Genomic DNA, 21,503 nt, shown 5'->3' with positions numbered 1-21,503 from the left:
AGAAAAGAGAATCCATATGATCTAGGATTGAACAAAAATTCTTACACTTTGGTAAAGATGACATGATGAAAAATATGTGGTACTTTTTATAGAGTCAGCTATAATAGCATGATCTGTAATAATACTCTCTTACACTGTAAGATCAGAGTTGCGTAATAAATTAACTGAAAACAGAATTTGCACTTCTTGGACTTAAAAACCACAAAACAGGATTTCTTTTGTCACATATTGAACAGGAAAGAATTCAAGCTGTGCAAGAGAAAATAAAATCTTTTGTCAGCACATTTTTTATTTGCCCTGAGCATGTATTTGTAAGATGGGATAGTCTTTTTTATATGCCATCCAAGGAACACAAGAGTTATTGCCATGCTGCTTACCTGTAACACACAAAATCATGGTATATATTAATGATAACAAATCAGGCCAGCAGTAAATGTGTTAATCTAGGAGCCAAACCTTTCAGTTTGGATCTGTAACATTTTTTTTTTATGTAGCAAACACTCTAATTAGATGGTTACACTGACAAAACCTTGTATACTATTTGTGGTTTACCTTTTATAGCAACATGAACTGTACAGATAAAATACTATCTGGAGATAGAAATTGTACTCCTATGAGGAAACTATGTCCACATTGTTCTTTCAGCCAGATCTTTCTTGCACCAACTAAGTCTTAGATTAAAGGCCAAGAATGTCCACCCAAACATGTGCCTTGAAGAACTATGTTGGCAATGGAAGATAATGCAGCTGGATGGTTACCTTTTGTGCAGGGCTATATATGCAACACAAAAATGCATGAGTTCCACAAGGGGGAAAAAATGCCACATTTGTTTACATCTGGTCTTTAAAATAATTACAGAACATAATACCATCATTTCATATGGGAACATCTGCTACCTGGAATATCTGTAATATCTCATGTTCTTCCCTAACTGAAGGGTTCAGTGTCACAGCACAACCAGTGGAGGTCCAAGCATGTTTAGTGATGGGGAAGCAGTTAGATGTGACCTAACAAACACTATCCTTCCCATCAGCCTTCCTGGCCTGACTCAAGAAAGAGATGTCTGTAAAGGCCTTTCTAACCACATTGTCTATGTCTTCAGTTCAGCTTGTACTTCTGGACTCTTTCATTACCACGGACATACTATCCCTCTGTCAGTGATACCACTTACAGCCCTGCTCCATTTGCATTGTCTTTACATTCCTCCCCCTGAAATAGTGATAACTTTAAAGTTAAATAACATCAACCACCTCTCTAAGACAGTACCAGATGATGAGAATAAATCACCAAGTCTTATTCAAAAAACTGTTAGCACAAAATTCTGGTACCCACATAAATACAAAACATAAATACTTACTGGTTTGGTGGCTGTGTTCCTGAGAGATTGACTGGAGATAAGTGCCTGTGAGATTTTTGCAAGGTTTTCTCAGGGTCAATACATACTATGAAATGAGTCACAACACAGGGAACAAAATAGATGAACAGTGCAGCTCCAGGATGACATCATTGCAGCACAGGGCCCAAATTATATTTGCAGCTATTTCACACAGTCAACATTTTCTGCAGTTTTAATTCACTATTTAATTTTTTTATATGGTTACTGAAGTCTGCAAAATATACTTACTTTCTGGAGTCTTTTTTTTCTGAATGTACCTGCTTTCCCAAAAAAAAAAAAAAAAAAAAAAATATCTTCACAGGCATTCTCATTAATATTTTCTGAAAATGGAATTTATAAACTCAATAATATTGACTTTTCTGGCAAAAAAAAAAATTCACCTCAGATGTGAAGCATGTTGAGTTCTGACTTTACTTAGAACAGAACTTTTTGTAAGGAAAAAAGGGTGACTTTTCTGTTAGTCAAGAATTAGCACTATAAAGAATCAACCCTCACTCAGCACATTTCTCTCAAATTAAGCAAGGGCTAAGCAAGACTAACTCATCCTACCCAGATGATGAGCCAGCATGTTGAGGAAGTGGAGCTGAGAGGTGGTGAAGGAGTTAATGATGTCATGGGGAACATACTGCTGTGTCCCAATAGTACATCTTTTACTCCTGTGAATAGTTCCATGATTTCAGGTGGATAGTCCTGCAGGATTAAGGCACTGATTCATAAATGTTTCAAAACAAGGCTGAAGCCCCGGTCATATTTTAAGTCTCAAAGACAGGGTAGTTTCTATCTAACCTAATAGATCAGAACCTCCACTTGCTCATTAGCTGAGGACCTCTGCCCTCCTTATTAGGCCCAATTTTCTCAGATGAACTGTCAGATGGAATCTGCTGCAAGTGTACACAGGACAAATTCCATGTCATTAATGGAACAGGTGTTTAATGATTTTGGATGCATCAAGTTTACCCAGCTTCTTAAAAGATCACTTCTCATGTTTAATAGTGGCTTCAACACCAGGGATCATTTTCTGAAAAGGTTGGAACTTCCCAGTCTATCAAACCATCGGCTTTATGTACTTACCTGGTGCATTTATTTTAAATAATGGAGTTTAAAATCCTAAAGTTAAGGAACTAAACAGTGTTTAGGATTCCTACTGCTAGCAGTTCTGAGGCAGTACTTCAGCCTCCACTGAAATCAGTAGGATCTTTAATTATCTAAGTCCTCAAAGAACTTTGGATTCATTAACTGTAATATGAAAATTTCACACAAGAAAGATTGTATCTACTTTAGAAGTTTAATTTTAAATAGATGTTCATAAGTCAAAAATGTTTTCAATTGTGGATATCTACAACATTTTTTGGTATATACAAATATGAACAGATGCAAAATCAAGCTTTTGTCACAGTGAAAACCATGTGTTTGACTGAAGTTACTTAAGACATACTGGACAGTGGACTTTAGCAGAGTTTATTCCCTGATTTTATCCCAGCCATAATGAAAAAAAAGTGAAAGAGTTTAGCAGAATGAGCATGTCAAGCTATATGGAACCTTCCCAAAAAGGCACGGGAAGATGAAAGAAAGGTTCCTACACCAGGATGGAAAAGACTTATTTTGAAAAAAACTTCTGCATGAAAACCTAGATAAAGAGAATAAGAGATTTTCTAAGCAAATTAGGTCAACTGCATTTTTAACACTAAATCTCACTCAAGAATGAAGAGTTGTCATGTTTCTGTTACAGCTACTAATCTCTAATTTTATTCAGGTTTTTGTACTATTGTGAAGGATCTTTGCTGTCATGAGCAAGTGGATCCATATTAAGAGTCCCAGCAAACTTAGACCAAAAGAACTTTCTCTATTTGTTGGAGACTTTTTGTACTCTGATATTCTGTCAAGTTCAAATTACAGTTCATTCAGAATAATATTAAGCAGATGCTTTCTGCGCAAGGAAAATTTTGACTATGAGTTGAGAAATAATCTTTTCAACAGGACACCACCCAGGTACAGACAGAAGTCCTGAAGGAAGCTAATAAGGTTGCACTCCAGTGAAGAGCAATGCACACCCATCTCCCAACAGCTTCTTGAAAGCCTTGCTTCTTAACACAAATGACTTTGGCCATGAGTAATTGAGGTGTCCCAACTGTTTTCTGATGCACCAGATTGCCTATGGGGGCAGCCAGAGATGGCAAGTATTTCAGTCATCACAGCTGAAATCTTTGATATTTGCTTGTCAACAATGAATCAGTTAATCCCAGAAAGCACTTTACTGCATTTCTAATAGGGGTTAGCCTTCACTAAATAAAAGGAGGCTAAATAACACTTTAGACAATCTAGGACTTTTGATACTTGCCCACTATAATGGCAAGTTCTAACATGAGAGAGAAATAAAATGGCACTGTAAGCCTATGTTTAAGTATCTTAAATTTATATTTCTACACCAGGCCAGATGACATAGTAGGCGGGAATCTAGTGGGCTTGGTGGTAGATATATTCTCAGGCACCAGGTTATACCAATGACACATCTTCTCAGACCTCATAATGAAATAATTATTTTAATAGTAAAACAGCAATCACTCTTGCACATAATGCATCTCTTTGTTTAATAAACTTAACATGACTATATGACCCCACTATGTAGGACTGGACATTCTTCTTTTCTCGTCTCAAAAATCTTTACTCTGGATACTTGACTTCTGCCTTTGATTTTCTAGTGGAGGGTCTGTATAAGGAACTCTTTCAGATAGCTGGATTTTGTAGGTAAAATAGCTGATATAGGATAGTATACTGTATACTATACTACTGTATACTATATCACAGAATGATGATTCTTTTTCTTTGAGCTTCTCAACATCACCAGTGGTGAAGGAATTGGGAATATCTGAGTAAATTAATTAGGAGTCAGTATTCTAAAGTGTTTTAAGACCCTTTGCCACCCACAAGCATTTCTGCATAGCGGCCACCTCCTGCTGCATTTCTAACTCCTCAGGATTGGGAATCTCTTGCAGCAAAAGAAATGCATCTGCAAGAGGCAACTACACTATGTGGATTCTGAGCCTTAGTAGGCATGAGAAGGTCAAGATTAATAACCTTCACACTTAGAAGACCCGGCAAAGTGGTGGCAACTAGTCCCACATATTCCCACACATCAGCTCCTTTGGCATCCTAATTTAATAGAAACTGTGAGACTGTATATCTAAATTTTCAGTGCAAAAAAATATTGCCCTAGGTTGACCCTATCTGAGTTTGGCAAGGTCTGGGCACAGCAAGACATTTTTGTGGGAGGTGGCCCCAGAGCTGAGCTGCCAATGAAGCAGAAGATGTCAGTTCTCATATGGATTTGGGGTGTTATTTCTCTCCTCAAAGGTAACATACTGCCTCAAATAAGATCCCACAAAGTTCTGAATGCAGATACTGGTCTTTTTACAAAGCCTAGACCCTTGTTACACTGGCATATTGAATTGTCTGATAGTAAGAGTTGTTTCTTCCCTGTAAATCAAGAACTTACCTCTGTGAAAGGCAGTAGTTTCCAGCCTTCCTCACCCTACCATGAAGGCAGCACTGAAGTCACAGGGCAACCTGTGACAAGCAGAGGACCACCTTCTGTATGAACTCAGTGGAATCTCAGAGATCTTTCCTGTTTAAAAACAGTATTCAACTTGCCTCCTCACAGAGCAAAGGGCTGCTTTGAAACCATTCTCTTACATTGTCATTATTGTTGGTTTTGTTTTTCCTTGCTGATAGAGAAAGAGGAGACAGGTTTCTTGTGCTGATACTAATTACATCAGTGTGAAAAAGATTCCTACTCACAGCAGAGTACTTTTGAATATGGCAAAAATAAAATATATTTTTGTTGAATACAGATGGTCAGCTCATGTTGTCCATTTCCACCCAGATCTTTTCCATCCTCACTCAAAGAGGAGGATGGAGCCCATTTTGCATACTCATCATAGCCATCCTCACTGAAATTTGCCTTTAGAGAACTAAGGATTCTGTTATTTCCTTTGTTATTTTTCCAGATCTCAAAACTAAACCTTATTTCACCAAATGTATTGGGCTATAGTTCTGCAGCTGCGATATTTTTGATTTCAGGAATTCTCAGTAAATTTTAAAAAGCTTATATTTAATATTTAACTTTATAAATCAAATTTTCTCCTTCCTTTCTTTTTGCAAACATATTTTCCCTAAATTTTCCTTTGTCAGACAAAATATCAGTGATTATAATTGTAGGCCAAACACAAGTTTTCATGAACTGTCTTGTGAATTAGGGTAGAAAAGCAATGCCTCATATATTTGCCATGGTGCTTGATCTCTGGTTGAAATGTGAAACCTTTTCCAAAACAACTCTTAATAAGAAGTCAGCATTATATCTGGTGTCTTTCATGAGCAGTAAGTTCTATGTGAAGGAGGAGAAAAAAAAAGCCTCAATTGAAAGGAATAACTCTGAACAATCCCATTTTTAATTTTCCCAGCACGACTATTAGTGTTTGCCAGTCTGGGGGCTGGAGGGAATGGAGCAGTAGCTTCCTCATCCCTTCTAGTATGGCACTGAACAGTCTTTTCTTTTAACTATGGCACTGATATTAAGAAACAAGTTGAGAGCTCCCTTTTGTCATATTCCCTCAATGCCAGTGTTTTATTTATAGTTGTCTTCTATGTCATTGTTTTATTTATGGTATTAAATATATAAAAAGATTATAATGCAGGAAAAAGGGTGTTATGGAAAAACAGATGCTGTTTTGTCCAAGAGCCATGCTTATGAACAAGGCCACCTGGCTTTACACACACTGACTTTGAACAACATAGAGAACAGAGACCTTTTCTTTTTTCATTATTCAATCAGCTATTTTATCTGTGTCCTACAATGGTACATAAAATACAGGACATTTCTTTCTAAGAATTAACATGAATCAAATCTTATCTTTTAGGAGAGAACAGTGCTCTGAGTTTTCTTTTCAAATCAGGCCTGTGACTATTTTTGCTGCCTGGAAGTACATTAGTATCAAACAAAGCATTTATCCCACAAGTTATTATGTAACCATTGTAAATAATATATAAATACTTCAACTTTATCTTAGCTTAGCACTACTTTTAGTACTGAACTCATTTTATTAGTGTTTTTTATTAGAACTGTTAGTAAATCAATCCCTACCTTCTCTTCAAGGCAGTCAGCCCCTCCTAGTGGCTACTCCCGACCTGCAGCCAAACACTCCGGGTTTTCCTGCCATTTGTCCTTGGTCTTTGCTGAGAAGAGCAGTGAATTTCTTTTCCTTCTTAAAATGTAGTAGAGAACAGGGAAATCTTTTGTCATTTAAAGTTATTGATGGAAAAAATAAACTGACACAAATGTTTGTGATATTCCTTGCATTAAATCCTGTCCTACTTTTCATAGCCTGAATACTATGAGTCATACAAAAGTGAGCTGTAAGTCTATATTGCTCGATTACTCATATTCCTCCCTCTGCTACATCAATACTTTTTGAAGTGTTTTGTAAAGCTGAGCAGTAAAAGCCAAACTATTCCATAGACTGAAGGCTGAAAGCCTAAAAAAAAAATGCTTGTGGTAATATCCTTCCTTTTTAAATCTTTCCTTCCCTTAATTTCAGCAATGCTGCTCACACAAGTAGTTATGCACATGTTTGTATGCTTGTTGGAAAGGGTCTCTGTCACTCAGCCAGGAACACATTTCTGACAATCTGCCTGGTTTTCTTTCCTCAGTTTTACTGCCTGACTGGTCATTTCTGCCATGATGTTTCACCTGTTGAAACTGCCCTGGGATGCTCTTGAACAACACCCCATGGAGCTGTGGCTTTCCCTTTCTTACATATGAACATTATCAAAAGCACAGAAAAATAAGCAAAGTGTTTCTCTCTCCCCTCCTCTCTCTACTTGTCTCTTCATTACAGACTTGGGGAATGTAAAAATAATTTAACTGCTGACTGAGTTATCAGTGCAATAGAAAAACAGCTCACATAGTGATACCTATGTATTGAATTTATTACATAAGACTCTGTGCAAAATTTAGTTACCCCTTAATATGTAAATCTTCCTGAAAAATGTTGAAAATCATTTGAGGAAAAGAGCATAGGAAGTTTCAGTAAAATCCACTGGCAGCAAGCTATCAGCTGCTTGTCAGGATGTTATCCACCCAGTTTTCAGCAAAGGGCAGAACATCTACTGCCTTTGCTCAAGTTATGGCATATCATCAGCAATTTACAGATTTTAGATCTTTATATTAAGACAATAGTCCCAAGGAACCAGTAAAGCTGTGCTTCTGGTGGCCATCTAAAAGTACTGGCAAAAGTCCCTATTTTCAGAAGTAGGTATTTATTGCTTTGTGAGAATAAGGCACCATGCCAGGCACCTAAAGAGAGAGCCAACCCAAATCAATAGCTGGGATCTTAGCAGGAGGTTAAGAACCCATGCACAGCACAGCAAGCAGACAAGACAAGCTCCACTTCTGATATAAATACACAATGCACTGAAGAAAGCCTACAGGCATTGAATCTTTTAGGATCAGTATAATTATCTTACTCAACTACTTTGATATTGAAAGATACATCCTTATGTGCCAAAGCACATAGGCAACAACTAGCAAAAAAATTTCTGTCTCTAGCCTCTGGGAGGGAGAAAAGTTTAGGTACTGTGTTTAATATCAATAAAAGAACATAATAATGGCTTTTTGAAGAACTTACCTATGAATTTAGGGAAAAAAATGGGGAACTATCTTGTGGCCAGAAGCAGCTTGCTATAGTTCTTAAGCCCACATAGATTCATGGTTTTCTCCACAACAATCTAGATGTTTACATGGACTGGGATTTTATCGTTAAACAAATTCCCAAGACTGGGATTTTAATTTGTGTTGTACATATGAAAGTCATCTGACCAATAAATCTTTCTGTAATTGACTGCTGAAGATGGATTCAAGCCAATGCTGAAGAATGTTCACCTGAAAGTAACCCCTTCATGTTTCTGTAATGGCTTAATTTTGATTTAAGAATTATTATTAGTTATTATGTTGGCGCTTTAATCTAAACTGAGATCAAGAACGTGCTACACTAGATGTTACCTATAAAAACACTAAGGAACAATCATTAAAAGTATTAGTTTGGAACTCATATAGGCAAGATAGATTTAAATAAAATGCCTCCCACTTGCTATCAGAAACTGAGGTTCAGAAAACAAATAGAATGAAAATATTTTTTTCCTTTATCAAAAGATTTTCCATCTATTACAGATTATTGATTCTATTTCTAGAGATACTTGAAACAAGGACAACTTGCATTATTCAGTGTTTTAAAATTATAAAATGTGAAGGAAAGTTATACAGTGCTTTAAAAAGCATATCCCATATTTGAATGAAAATATGAAATTTTGTAGCTTCCCAGAACATTGACAACTTGCCTGAATTTTGACTTGGGATCATCAAATCAAGCAACTCTGGTGTCATTGAGGAAAAATAATTGGAGAAACATATTTATGCTTTAAGAAAATACAGAACTTATTAAGACCATGCATATGGATAATTCTAGAAACTGGATGCATATATTATTAGTTCCTTAAGTTACTGCAAATTATTTTTAACTCCTGTGTGGGCTCTGAAGCCAGATTTTGGTCCCATTAAAATTATAAATTAAAATTATAATAATAATAAAAAAACCCAACTTAATAAAGACCAAACTAAGAAAAATCCATTCTGTAGCTGTCAGGAAAACCTATAATATATTCTACCCTATCCTGGAATCAGAACAATTTCTAAAACAGCAAAACTACAACTACTCAGAACCTAAAGTTACCCAAATTCAATAGAAATTCTTTCAGTGAGTCTAATGGGCTTTGGGTCATGGCCTCATGCATTAAACTAATTTATACAGAAAAAAAATCTATTTCCTTTTACTTTCAATTAATCAGGGAACTGGCTATGACCTATTGGTGGAATGGTAAATAATAGAGAGAACAGGTCAGTTGTACAGAGTGACTTGGACCGTTTGCAGAGGTCGGTTCAGATCTAAACACAGGTTTTATTGCAGCCAAGTGCAAGGACTTCTATCTAGAAATAAGAACTATTTGTAAGATGAGAAAAGCTATTGTAAAGAGCAATGATTCTGTCTCCAGATTGATAACAAATGCCTATAATGGCAGATGAGTAGTTGAACCTCATTTCCTTCAGTGAGCTAACATGATCTTTAATTGATTTGCAAGTAAGGGAACATGATAAAAGTGGTAAGGCAGCATTAATGGCACCATTGCTGGAATTTTGTGTCCAGAATTAATATCTGTGATTATAAAAGTATTCCAAAGAATTGGAAAGGGTTCTGGAAAGATGTAATGATACAATCTTCAAAATATACCTCACTGTGTGAAAGACAGAAAAAACACAGCATATTATGTTGCTTTGACAAATGACCTGGGGACAACATGCTCATGATAAGTAAAATAATATTTCTGATAATCAGTAGAAGTTTCATCTGACAGGAAAAGTTATAACATGATCAAAATTGAATCCAAACCTAATTTGACTGGAAAAAGGGGAGTATTTGAAACACTGAGGAAAACTAAGTTTTGCAAAAAAAGACATTACAATTACCCAGAATTGCATCATTCACATGAAATCATTTTTCTTGCCCTCTTTTACCTCAAAAGAATTGTGGTTGATTTAATAAGTTAATAGATTACATTCTTTGATTTGTAGTATGTTGGCCTTCATATATATGAGCCAGAGATACAAAGGAACAAGTTGTGCTATGAATTGAGAGGGAATTAATGGTTTTGAAGCTAGTGCAGATGGGGTCTATATACAATGGTGATTTCCCCTGAGGAGTACCACTCATAGGTAACCTGGTATAGATAACCCACACTGGCAATGTGGTAACAAATACATCTATAAATGAGATGCTAATTTTACCCAAGTCTATTTAAGACATGTGTTTGAGTACCACCATGTTTGGTAGAGATTGTTATGTACTTTATTTCAGTGGGTTGGTTGAAGTACAGGTATTGGGTTATTCTGTTGGTCATTAAACTATCAAACCTCTGAAAGCAGGCTGTGGTTAAAAAGAGTATGTCCATCTACATATCAATGGGTATTATACATGTTTTGAATGTATTACCTGTGGTAATGTAATGGGGATAGATATGTTAAGGCTGAAGATGATCATAGATGGCTATACTCTCTTTTAACTTAAAAATCTATGACTTTACAACATGAGAAAAATGAATACATGTTAGTTTGCTGAACCACATGCAGGATTATTTCCAGGTTGAGTTTTGTAGATGGCTTATCTGTGTGAGATCATATTGTTAATTATGTCATTAGGTCTGGAATTCACCATGGATATTACAATCTATTATGTGGGGAGCTTTGTATATGCAATGTCACTAATGGATGCCAGGCCTTATTCTCCAATTGCAGGTGCATCCCACCCTGACTCCTTCCAGCTTGAGCAGCCAGGTGGTAAGACTCTAATAGAGATGCAGCAGATGTAGAGGACTGAACAACATCAAGCATTTGTGTGAAGAAAGTGGCTCTTCTTTTACAGGAAGACAAAGGTTTATTAGGTGTTAATTAGAATGACAGAATAAATTATTCTCTTTGGTACCAAGTAGATTAGGATCCTAGGAGGAGCTTGTGTCTAGAGGAACCTCACAAGGTCTATGCCCCAGCTTCCAACACAGTACAGAAACAAACTCACCCCAGGGGACCACTGGATAGGTGTTCACCTGTCCACAGCAACTGTGCATCACAAAACTACAATAAATCCTGCCCTGAGCACTCAGTGCAGTAGGCATGCTGCACCATGTCCATCAGCTAGTGGGGGAGACCATCCCCCACCACAAGACTTACCGCAGTGCAGAGATAGTTGCTGGTATTTGCCACTGACACTGGAATTTTTGCCATTAGGATGATGTAGGGGGACCAGCAGCATTTTCATATGCCTAAAATACAGCCACCGCTTTGCTGCCAAGTCCAAAGACCAAACATCTCAACAGGGGAAGGGCATCTACAAGCAGTCACCAGCACTACTAGAACAGTTGTACATTTATTTTGGCTAGTAGGGATATCAAACCAGCTAGGAAATGAGAGTTGTAGTTATTCCAACCATCATCAGACATTTCTGTTCTGCTTTACTGATCTTTTTCATAGAAATCACGATGAATCAGACTGTGATGAGCAAATAAAAAGCTAAAACCACTAAAACACAAGGAAATCTAAAGGGCACTTAATAAAACTCCTTGATTTGCTATTTCAACTTTTAATACACTCTATCATAATTAATTTTGATGATCTTAAGCTAAATTAAAAGCAACGGGTAGCACTGCATGGAAGGAAAAGTATAAGGGCACCTTAATGGAGCCACCCAATATAGTGCCCTGTAGGCAACCATAACTTAATTTAAAAGCACACTTGATATGCAGAAATACACCCAAGTAAAATGGCAGGTGATCCTCCAAACAGAATAAGAAGTAGCTGTTATATCTACCCTCAGCCACAGTAAATTTGTATGAACATGGTGCTTTTCATTAAGCAATCAATAATATATTTTATTAGTTCCAGAACACTGCATACAACTCACTAGAAGCAATCTCACTCCACAGTTTTGAGTGTGAATACCACAATTAAACCAAGAAATGATAAATTAGTTTTTCTGAAATCTGGAGGTTTTTGAGTTGTAAAAGTCCAATTACAAATTAGCAAGCTGTGAATAATCAGATTTAAAAAAAAAAACAACAAAAAAAAAACCAACCAGCTTCAAAGCTGCATGAGCTTTACTTGTAAAATCTTCACAGATTTATGACATTAAATAATTGGTGACAAATGAGACCACTGATGATAGCTAATTGGAATAATGTTTTTCACCTGTAGTTTTGGATGGAATACTGGGCCTTTTGAGAGCACCACAATCTTTCTGCAAAACAGAGGTTTGAAATACACACAAATTAAAGAGGTTTGTGCTATTCCAGGGTTCTAACAAATACACCTGTATTTAAAAACATCTGATTAAAAACATCTGATCTCCTATTCTCTTTGCAGTATGTAGTGAACTAGATTTCCAAATGAGTCCATCCACCTGCCCTCATTAAGGGAGGAGATATCAACTCTTAAAAAATATTATGTCATTATAACACTAGACAGGAGATAACCATGTCTTGAAAATCATCAAGATTAAGATGCTGATGATTTCTGGAAATCTTCTTGGCTTCTTGTTGGCATATTAGTATTAACATGCTTCATTTGGATGAGATGCATCTCTTCACCATGTCTGTAATTCAATCTTGTCATGGTAATTTTTAAGTTCAAAGAAGATAATTTTGTACTTCACTCTGCTTTTAGCATGTGAAAATGCAAAAATCAGTTACAGTGAATTTTTCATTCAGTAGAAAACTCTCAGTAAAGTGAATGACCCTTTAAAAAATGTTAGGAAGCCAGGACACTCAGAATATCAGAAGCACATTTCAATCTGGTTGCATCGGAAATACTCAAGAGCAAGAGTGAATAGTGGGGAATGTATTTTCAGGCTTAGAGAGCACCTGTATTCTTGGGGATGGGCTGAAATTGTTAGAAAATCTACCCAATAAAGTGAAAGCATAAAAATAAGAAAAAAAAAACATGTCCCAAGGATTTCACAGGCTATTCATTGAATCCTGTTTAATGCTGTTCAGACAAAACCCTACACATGCATTGACTAAGATATGATTATTCAGAAACTTGTTTAATTTCAAAAGTAAATGACAGAATATTTAGAATGATAAAAACACAGAAGACCTCCTGTATGGAGCAATCACAAGCAAAAGAAAGAATGGCCCACAGATAGGATATTTTTCTAAGATTTAGAAGACTCAGATTTAAAGCCTGTTTCATTTGTAAGCTCAACAAATTACTTAATATAGCTAAACTATTTTCTCTTCCACAACTATTATACAAACTGTTTACTAGATCCGTCTTCAGTCCAACTATCTCCCTAACCACTCTGACAATGGTCTGGGAAAGTATTAGATGAACTAGTTGAAAGCTGTGCCAAGTAGAATGCTAATAAGAGTTAAACTTTCTGGGTATTGTCTAAGCCTGTATCTCATGTCTATTTAATCTACCACTGTACTTAAATCCATTGCAAATCTGTGAAAAATGCAAGAAAGAGCAGTCTCCATTGTGTAATACTGTAGTGTGATGAGAAAGAATGTTCTGTGTAAACAGTAAATCCTTTATGTAAAAAAATTAAAATAGTGATGTCACTATGCACCCCTGAAGTACAAGAACTTCTTTTAGATTCCACTTTTCCATTCAGAAATTCTACCTTTAAATAATTCAGCAAATTTATATGACATTGTCAGTATAGATGTGCAGATGCGAACCTGATGTTGACACCTGTACTCCAAAGTGTGGAAGTCTGCTTTTCTATAGGACATAGTCATTCTGAGGCTGGTGGAGTTTGTGCTCCTCAACAAAAACACTGTTCAGACAAATACAAGGTCACACTAGATCAGCCAATGCCTTCATAAACTTGTCTTCAACCTAGGGTTTGTTTCAAGAATCACAAAGCAAATCTCATTCACTAGGGCTGAGAGGAGTTCAATCTCCTGGGAGGTTTACCAGAGAAAGATTTTTGCAATAGCATTTTAGGACCAACTTCTTGAGTCTTGTGTCATAATTCTTAGCAGAAATTAAACAGCAGCAAGCAGTCACAAATGTTTCTGAAAAAAACATGTTGGTCACTTGATGTAGAAATTTAACGTATAAAATTACACTAAGAGCTATTAGGACCTACACTGGTGTAATGTTTAAGTAAATTGTCACACCTCTAATCCATAGACTTCAACAGGTATAGAATAAAGATAAGGTTATGTTGAAATTATTTGAACGTTGCTGGTTTTGCCACTAGTTTTCTCTGCAAACTTAGCTGATATTGCAGACAGAATCCATGCAGTGCAAATTATCCTCTATTTCAAAGATACTAGCTTCAGAATGAAGTTCATTTTCTTGCATAAATAGAATGCAATATAAACAGATTTTCTCAGACAACTCAACATCGAGACTGAAAAATACTTTCAATCTGTGCTAGTTAGCAGCAAACAACATTATGTTTCCCCGAATGGCTATACTAAACATTTAACAAAAAAAAAGTCTACATTTAGAAGCCATAATTTGACTGGTTTCAGTTGCAAAGCCTTCTGATTACTACTATTAAAAAACTTACCATGATTCATGCCCATTTCTGAAGAAAAATGTTGTCTGGGAATGAAAACCCACAACAATAACTTGTATATTTTTCATTAAATTATGTTTTTTTCTATAGTTTTGAAGAATTTTAAATGCTTTTAAAATAGATAGTATTTTTAATTTCAATTTCATTCGCACTGTGCAGGCTATTATTTTTATTTAACCAGTAAAATGGAGGGAAAAAAGAATAAAATTAAAATCAGGGTTAAAGCATGACGAAAAAAAGGCTGGTTATTTATTAAATAAATATATTTTAGGTCTACTTTTCAGTAAGAAAATAAATTTAAATAGATGATAATGCAATTATAATGAAAATTCATTTGAAAAAAAGTGTTATTGTGTAAAATGTTGGAAGAAATCTACTTTCTTGATAGCATCCGGGGGGAAAAAAAAAGGAGAAAAAAATTTATCAAAAGTTCACAAATACCTCCTTTTCTTGCCCTGCTCCTACCCCAAACTGGAACAATACAAAAAGACAACTCTGCATTGCATCTTCAGATGTCAAAGTTTATTACCTCTGTTTTCCTTGCATTCAAAAGAAAAGCTTTGGTCTGGGGGAGTATCATGTCTAAGAGGCAAGTATGAAAAATTCCAAGAAAACAGTTTGGAAAGGAACCATCTCAATCTCACTGTTTACACAGTACATTTACCTATCTGAAGCTCATAAATTATATGATCTTCATCTGCCACTTTCAAATTAGGTCTAATCTGTATAATGGCATATTTAAAAATATATTATTCAAGAGCTGATTTATTCTCTGTGGACTTGTTAGAGAGACAATGTTGCAATTTTCAAATTTTGGTTACTCCATATATAGAGATATAGGAAAAAAAGCACTTGATTTAATCAGTCTTATAATACTGGAGTATTTCTGGGATTATCATTCTATGTATGTACATATATGCATGTAAAAATATATATACATGTCTGTAGTGTTTATCCCAGTACAACAACTGCTTAACAAAAGATTCATGATGAGAAGTACTGGAGGTGTCACTTCTCAGGTAGTTAAGAGGGTATTAATATTAAATTTAATATACCTATATCAAATTATTAGCCCTTATAAAAAAGAAAACAAAGTATGGATTATATCCCCTGGCAATATGAAGCGTTCAGGAAAGGAAAAGTGTTTTGATCATATAAAATATATAGCATTGTTAGTGCAGAAGCGCTGTATCAACTTCAGTGACCCATTTACAGGTTATTCTTTCATTGTTTTAAAGGTGTTATGAATTAGAGCTCTGCAGTTTCAATAGCATCAAACACATGAAATGGAACCCGTGTGCCTCAGTTAACCTTAAACAAGTATCGGAAAGCAGGAGAGACAAATTTAATGGATGTTATGTCATTACACTATATCATACATGCCAGAAAGAAAGAACAGAATACAATAGAATATCAGGGCAACATAGGAAAGCCATTTTTTAGCTATTTAAAGCTTCAGAAAAAGGAGCCAAACCTGTGAGGAAGAGGCTGAAGTGCATGTAGTAATACATCCTAAAATATCAAGACACTTAAGTTTTTCCATCCTCTTTAGCACTTTGTATTCAAAATCTGATGCTGTGCCAACAATCTCCAGAAAAAGTACTTTTAACTCTTGCTGCAATCTGATACTGTTGTAAAGTTCACAATGAAATCTGCATTTATTTCACTATATTGTTCTGCTCCCCTTTCTAAATGGCTTCAATAGAAATAGGCCTTCACCAATCTTTGTAATTTTTTTTCTATTGTCAACAGTTCCTTTCTGCCTTTTTGGAAATTACTATGGCCCTAGGTTTAACTCAAACAGCAAATGCAGAAATGACTATGTGATTCATATGGACTTTGAACAAGTTACATGCAGCCAGAGGGAGACTTTCGTTGATTTCAATGGGAGATCACTAAACAAATCTGGGGGTGCATGAACTTTTGACTGGACACTTTTAAATCCTGTACTAATTTTTCCCTTTTTTTGATCTCATTCTTAAATGTACAGATTCAAAATCATTAAATATCAGAGTCCAGCATATGGCATCAGCAACATGCTCTTTGGTAGAGAAGTCTACATGTTATCAAGTTTTAATTAATTTATCTTCTTCATGAAAAGAAGACAGATTGATAATGTCCTCTGAGAAGATAAAACAATCAAGTCTAACATCTAAAGAGTCCTGTCAGTGTTTAAGCAGAGCACCCAGGAAAGAGCTGTCTTTTGAGAATAGGAGCAGAAACTTTGGAAGTAGAAACTGAAGACTCTGCTGAGGCCACTGAAAACAATGCTTTCATTTTACATTTGATGAGTCCACCTTTGCTTTCATTGTCATTTCCATTATCGAATGATCTCCTTTCTGAAAAGGGATAACTAGTTATTGATTCAAATGTCAGCAGCTAAATGCTATTAGCCAGGAGCAGCACCAAAAAGGAAGGCCACTGCATCAAAAATATTGTACACTCTTCCTCTGCAGGACTGCAACTCCTATACTGTCTAGGCAGGCTTATGGCTCAGCATAACTGTGGATCTTATAATCATTCATATATTTATCCTCACAAAATCCCTGCTATTCCTCTTATACTTATTTTAGAAGCAGGCAGTACATGTCTAGGGCGCAGACTGCACTGGAGCATAGAATTCCCTGAGCTAGCTCCTTCTATCACATTAGGACCATGAGCAGCAGTGTAGCCACAGCATTATGGAGGTTGGGGCAGGTCAATTCTCCAAAAATGTTTCAAGTGCTTGCATTAACTCTTGCGAAGCTAATTCAATTGTATCCTAAACTGCCTGACAAAATCACAATGGATCTAGAAATTAACTGAAGCCTCCAAGTTAAATGATTTGTCAGTTACTTCATGCTGAGACTAGCTTGAGATATCCACACAGAGATTATGGATTTTTACGGATTATTTCTTTCTATCCCAGGGTTAGCTGATAGTGTGAAGCCTGGATACAAAAGTAGGCACCAAGGAAGGCAGTGAGAACATACACAGGCTCCCTTCTAAATAGCTAAGGGTGTAATACCACAAAGCAATATACGTGTTTAATAAGTGAGCAGGTTGATTATGAGAAAATATGGTAACAAATATCCTTTGTGCATAAGGTTCTGAAAATTTCTGAAAGCTATTCCTCTTATTTTTTTAGCCTCCAGGAGATTTCTAAATCTCTAAATAGCAATCTGAATTTCTTAGCTATCCACACACACGATCCAGAACTTGAGCTCTCTACAAATCTCCTGTTTTATCTCTAATTCAAAAGACCACTTCCTGAAAGCTCTGAAGGGAAAACAGTGAGGCATTTCTTTCCTTTCCTCTTTGAACCACCTCCTATGCTTTGCACCAGTGAAAGGCCTAGTTAGTCTAGACCTAATTTCCTGGGGAAGAAAGTATATTCTTTACTAGAAAGAGCTGATCTACACTTACTTGCAGAATTAAGCCCTAACAAAAAGAGACAATAAGAACTAGCAGATTTATGCTTCAAAAAATATTAGAGTATTTCTCTTAGAACAAAATTGCTTTTCTCATATAACAATTTGAAGGGTTAAAGGTAAAAATTTCTCGTCTTTTTTTTGTCATTTATTCTGTCTCCTGAATAAGGGCTTCTTTTGAGCTCCTGAGCACAAAAGTGCATCTGGAAAATGTCAACTAACGTATTTCAAAGTTATTATGTGAAAATAAAACCACTGAACATATTTTTTTATGAACCCTTCCAAGAAAATTCACTTCCGAGACCTGGCTTGAGAATGAGCAGGAGATATTTTTCAGCCCAAAATAATTTTATGAGAAATGTTTAAATGTTTGGAAAATATGTTGGAACTGTAATTTATATCTTAACCAACAGACTCAGTGATGGATTACATGACCAATAGAATGAATCTGTGTGTATACACACGTGCACACATAACTTCTTTTGTTTACCTTTGGATCAAAAATAGAATGTTATAACATTTGTTTTATCATTTTCGATCCCCCTGAGGCATTGTGACATTTGGTACATTTATTTTTCCTGTTAAGAGATGATTCCTTAATTGTTTGAAGCAGGTGGAGGAAATATTTAGCAGAATGTTTACACTGTGATGACTATATATCGGGGGGGAAAGGGGGAACGTGTTTGAACATGCACAGAAAGCCAGGAGGTGATTACATTTCTTTCTTCTGTGCAGTCCAATATAAAAGCTGAAAAAAAATCATTCCACAGTGGAACTAGTAACAGTATACAGATTTCAAAGGGGCCACAGGCCTCCTGTCATTAGCTTTGGTTCATCACCTGAGGGAGGTTAGAGTGCTTGCAAATATGGGCAGCCTTCTTACTGACCAGCTTGGAACACTAAGCTTTTCTTTCCACAGAAAAAGGTAAATTTCTCCAAAATTTATTTTGGGGGACCAAAAGGGAAAATTCTCCCTGCATCCTCCCTCCCTTCTTCCACTTACTCCTTACTTGTGTAAGTCAGGAAACTTAAAATAAAGGTGCATGAAAGGCAGGATATGCTAACTTAAGTTCATCAAGGAAAACATGGGTATATCAACTTTTGTTCTGTTAGTGAGGTTAAAAGGATGTGGTAGAATACTTAAACTCATGAGTCTCAGCCACACAGCTACAGCTGAATCCAGACCTATTCTCTTTAATTCTGTAATGAAAGTTTATGACCACTTTTTCTCCATTTTTAGGAGACAGAACCTCTCTATAATTGCATAAGTTAAACTCCTAGGGAATATATTGGGATGACAGTGGGAAGAGACTTACTTCTATCTTCATTCACTAAGACACCCCTCATCTGCTAACAGTTTTCAGCAGACCCCAGTTTCTTGGGGAAACTCCAAATTTAAATCCACTTGGTGGAAGAGAGAGCTCTAAGTGCCCTATCAGGAGTTTTCCTGAGCTATTCTAATTCCTAGGGCAGTGAAAGGACAACAGCTCTCCTGAGGCTCAGATCAGTATTCTGGCCACTGGATATTAAATATATATAATTTATACTAGGAACAAAGAGTATTTAAATATCTGTTTGGGAACTTCCACCATTCATATGAGAGAATGCCATATTAAATGGATGAATACAGGACATCAACACAAGATACTTCTCTCAGAAAAAAAGAAAAATTTGGGTTTCAAGCTTCTGGGAAAATTAGTTTAATCTCCCTGGACTGTTAGGTAAAAGGGCAACATTATTACCACCAGTAATACATCATAGCTGTAACTATGTTTTTCTCTACAGTCATCCTAATATAAATACCATGGTTAGCACAACATGAAATAATTTCGTTTCTGGTTTGAATGAGCAAAAACAGAGATGCCTTTATTTGATCTGAGCCAATTAGGGATTTTTGTTGGTTTATTCAGACACAAAATAGTTTGAATATTCAGTCTATTTTCTACTTACACAAACTCATTGCTTGAATAATCATTAGGAACAGGAACTGTGTCCAGCAAGATGGGTAGCAAGTAAAGGGTTAATTGGGTAATGCTGTTTTTGGAGCACACACATATACAAGGATGTCAAGAGATATTGCTTAGGCACCCATATGAAGCCAGTTCACATTATTCATAATGAATAATGAAATTTGCTGCTCTTCAAACTCCATTAAAAGTTTTTTGCCACTACTATTACCAGGACTACAATTTTTTCCATAGTATTTTGCTTGTGTTGGCACAATCTATCCCAGAATAATTTCCATCTTCCTAAATCAAAGTATATCAATAGCAATATCCAAATATTATTAAAAATGTAGTCTATTCAATGATATGGGTTTTTTTGTGACAAAGATTTTTGTGATAGAAATATACAGGAGATGATTTTAAGTAAAATCCAGAGAGCTCCACTTCACCTATTTTAAAAGCAATAATTTTCAAGTTATCTAGTTCTTAAAAGGGTCCACCAGAAGCCCACAGATCTCCCTGTATCACAGAACTTCTGTATTGTATCAGATATTAAAAAACCTACTGCTGTGTTTTGAAATTTATTTAACATAATAACACTGCAAAGTCCTAGTGCCATGGAGGCTGGGAGCAACAAGAATACAAGGCCAGATGGGACAAGGGGGAATGGCTTTAAACTCAGAGAGAGTGGCTTAGATTTGATAAACTCTTCACTAAGAGGGTGGTGAGGCACTGAAACAGGTTGCTCAGAGTTGTGAATGTCCCATCCCTGGAACTGTTCCAGGCCAGGCAGGATGGGGCTTTGAGAACCTGTGAAACTTGACCCTGCTCATGGCAGGGGCGTGGGAAACTAGATGGTGTTTAGGATCACTTCCAAACCAAACCATTCTACGACTCTATAAAGAAGATAAGACCAAAGCTCAGAATCCTGGATTCTGCCCTCAGCTTTGTCCCTTACCAGCTCTGTGATTTTGGACCACACTGCTTTAAATCCACTTGCTTTGTTCTTTGGCCTTCCAAATAATGCTTACTTTTATCTACTTAAACACAAACTCCACTGGGAAGGTACTGTCTTCTGCTGGAGACAAGAGAAGAGTGTTTAGCACAGTGGGGCTCTGATCTCATCTGATTCCTTTAGACAAGATAGTACTACAAATAAATCATTGTAATAATATTCTTATTTGCAGTTGAGATTAAACCTAAAGTTACCTTATTGGAGTGTCATCCTGGTTCCTGTGATATTTGTCTGAAACTTTCTTCTTACAGTATAACAAATGTGCTTCAACTCCATTGGTCAGCTTCTTCCTCTAATGCAGACAGCTTAATGGATTTTTCTTCAGCCTGGTACAGCTTGTTTCTGAGTATTAATTTCAACTTCAGGTTATTGTGCAAATTATGTCCTAGCTGGAAATTGAACCTCGTTGACCACTGAAAAAGAAGAGCCTAATATATGACCTGTATTAGACAAATTTGCCCAGCCAGCAAAGTAAGGTTGGATTGATTTTCACTCTGTCATAATGAGATATTTTGTTAGACAAGTTCTCCACCCAGTGGCTGCAAATGT

The 21,503-nt window shown here is 36.1% G+C and overlaps 1 protein-coding gene across 1 annotated transcript in view; it reads right to left on the bottom strand.

Annotated features, from left to right (window-relative positions):
- LOC144247308 (uncharacterized) overlaps positions 1–21,503 on the bottom strand; it is a 242,899-nt gene that overhangs the window by 95,264 nt on the left and 126,132 nt on the right. Inside the window, exon 4 of the mRNA XM_085573120.1 lies at positions 1,358–21,367. The gene's annotated coding sequence lies outside the window, so the exon portion shown is untranslated. The remainder of the gene's footprint in view (positions 1–1,357; positions 21,368–21,503) is intronic.

The sequence above is a fragment of the Lonchura striata genome, chromosome 2 (genome assembly GCF_050655825.1).
Source record: "Lonchura striata isolate lonStrDom1 chromosome 2, ASM5065582v1, whole genome shotgun sequence".
NCBI classification, from domain to species: domain Eukaryota; kingdom Metazoa; phylum Chordata; class Aves; order Passeriformes; family Estrildidae; genus Lonchura; species Lonchura striata.
Note: the sequence above shows the minus strand (reverse complement) of the source record. Positions and strands in the feature narration are given on the sequence as shown.